The 3,022-nt window shown below is 36.8% G+C and overlaps 1 pseudogene; it reads left to right on the top strand.

Moving 5' to 3' along the window:
• Positions 1 to 1,865, top strand: part of LOC116088455 — a 4,159-nt pseudogene extending 2,294 nt beyond the window's left edge.
• The last annotated feature ends 1,157 nt before the right edge of the window (positions 1,866 to 3,022 follow it).

Raw genomic sequence — 3,022 nt, 5'->3', positions numbered from 1 at the left:
GCGTGCTCATCTTTTCTAGAACTTTCTTTTCTAGAACCGAAGTAGCTTGGCTTCCTCTTGAAACTGGAATCAAAGTAACTGTGAGCATAAATGTTAAGTCGTAGGTCTGGTGAGTGTAAGCCTCACAATGGTAAGGGCTGGCCTGAGCTGTCTATTTCAGAAGATGCTCCTCAATTTAAACCTGTTTTTCCTCAGAGGTTTTTTTAAATATATATATAAAGTTGAAATTAAGTTCTTGGCTCATCAGCATGCCCTACTCCAGCCCCACTGAGCCTTTGGAGAGAGATTTAGTACTTGGCTCTTGGTTGCCGGGTTTACAGTCATCTATTTTGCATATGAAAGTTTGTATTTAACTTTTTTGTTCATTAAAAATCTTACAGATGTGGTTATGCATTTTTAATTTTAGAAAGTTGGTCAGAGCATATTTTGCAGGATCTATAGTTGTTTAATGACAAATTTTGCCTCCATCCTTTGTAGCGCGTGAGAAAATTACCAGAAGAGCATCACTGTGCAAAGAATGTGTGCATTTCACAATATATTAATCTGTTGAAAATATAACATTCAGAACCTGACACTGTTTTTGCTTCTGTGTAAAACAATTTAAGCTCTTTGTTTTGTCTATACTCACAAGCTGAATAATTATTTATAGAGCATACCATGTTGAAATTACTGATGATATCTCTCATACAGCATGAAGTGCTGAAACGAATCCATTTCTAGGGTGATGCTTCAGTGGATGAAATGCTTGCCATGCATGTGTGAATGGGACTTTGAATGCCCAGACTCCACATGAGGTCTGAAGGTCTTATGAGCTACTGTATCCTGGGACCCTTATGGTGAGACAGGAGGGGGTGACAGAAAATCCCCTAAAGTTTACTGGATAGTTACCCTGGTGTTTTAATTTATGAACAAAAGATCCAGCCACAAAACGAAGGTTGAAAGAAGGTTGTGTATTTTTATTCTAAAGGCTCCCTGACAAACCTACCATTGTTGTTTCTAGGTACACAAAAGGGGACAATGTCAGCCATACCTCCCGTATCAAGGTAAAATGCTTCCTTGTGAAATCAATTTTCTCATGAATTTTGTCTTAATTCAGCAGTGCCTAACTATCCCAGTTTTATATGGAAAGGTGGTTCAGAGGAAACCATATTGTAGATGTGGAACTTTCTATAATTTGTAAGTGAGCAGCAAGTCCTTATGGGTAGTGGTGTCCCACTATGAGAATGGACTCAAAAGACATAGTGAGTGGAAGACTGAGTACAGTTCTTACATAATGAAAGATGTTTGATGTTTGACAAAATATTGTTTGTAGAAATGAATACACAATAGACTGATTTAAAATTTGTCTGTGATAATAGACCAGAATATCTTTTAATAAGTCCAGATATTTCAGTGATCCAGCAATCTCCAAAGTGCCTTTACCCTCAGCAAAATGCCTATAAGTATGGTCTACCCTTGGACACTCCTATTTCAGCATCATATATGAGAGCATCTCTTTGGTTTCTCTCTTCTGACTGTGTTTAGACTGAGAAGAAATTGTAAATATTTAGCAATTTGTAATAGGTTCATCAAATTTGCCTTATGGAGAGATTAGAGCATTTTCTAATTGATTCTTATGAGGGTATATTGAAAGCTCTTCATCTAGTCAAACAATAAAATGTCTTTCCTCACTTAGCCAGCATTTCTAGAAGTAGAACGTCAATAGTTCCATTTAAGTTCTTCTTTTTGTATTTAAAAAAGAATATACACATATTTTTTGCCAAATTCAAACACTTAAAATAGTTTACTTAGATACTTCCATATTCAATATGAAGCTATTTTATCATTATGAGCTGCTGGAGCTTAGAGAACCTGTTTCTGTATAACTCTACAGCTCTCACCTGTAGAGTGAGAGGGTGTGTGAATGATTAGTGTTATTTTAATGAGTTTTGAATGTGACACAATGGACCAATGTGTTTCTATAAAGCAGTTCCACAGGTACTATGATATGGATAGCACTGCCGATTTAACTGGCATGTACTTACAAATGGAAAAAATGTGCAATTTGTGCCCTCCAACAGTGGAGGAGAATGAATGTTAAAAGAGGTTTTATTAATATTAATGACCATCTTATACAAGATGTAGGAAATTGGACACATAATGAATTAAGCTTAGTCTCCACCAGAGAACAACGTCCTGTTTCTCGTTTCATGCTTTTGTCTTAGTCTAGCATGAATATCTTTACATCTTGATGATATCCTAGCAATTTTAAATAGATAGGCATATTAGAATATATTTCATGTTAAAGAACTGTTTATATTTTTCATGTGTCAGTACCCTGTGATTACTAAGGTATAAAGTTGATTTGAAAACATGCACCCCAAAACAAAAGAGTTAATTTCAGAACCAAAACAAAAGTTAACTCTCTGCCTTTGCATTGCAGGAAGAATGTAGCAAGAATTTATGTCGACTACAGAAGAGGATGCAGAAGGATTTTTGGAAATCTGGAGTTTATGTGTATTCGAGGGGAGAGCTGATACCTGATTCTTGGGAAGAAAAAGCACCCATAATGGTAATTCCCCCCTAATTTGATAAGTAGTGTACTTGCTTGTTGTGAAGGGAAACATGGGTGTGTGTGTGTGCCTATGCCTTCAGTAGTATCAGAGAAGAGAAACCCATCCACAAACATTCCCTTCATCATTTTCATAGCCTCACTCCTTGCCAGTCACTGTCTTAGGCAGTGCTCCTCAACCTTCCTAATGCTGTGACCCTTTAATAGAGTTCCTCATGTGGTGACTCCCAACCATAAAATTGTTTTGTTGCTACTCCATTACTGTAGGTTTCATAATGTTATCAGTTGTAATGTCATATCTGTGTTCTCAGAAGGTCTTAGGCAACCTGTGTGAGACTGTTCTATGCCCCTCCTCCAATTGGTCACCACAGACAGGTTGAGAACCACTGCTTTAAAATGTAAATGATAGTAAATAAGACTATGGAAATCTCTTCAGGTTCCTCTCATTTATCTTCAGTGTTTTGGTGTTCC

Source organism: Mastomys coucha, chromosome X, assembly GCF_008632895.1.
Source record: "Mastomys coucha isolate ucsf_1 chromosome X, UCSF_Mcou_1, whole genome shotgun sequence".
NCBI classification, from domain to species: domain Eukaryota; kingdom Metazoa; phylum Chordata; class Mammalia; order Rodentia; family Muridae; genus Mastomys; species Mastomys coucha.
This window is presented reverse-complemented; position numbering and strand designations above follow the sequence as displayed.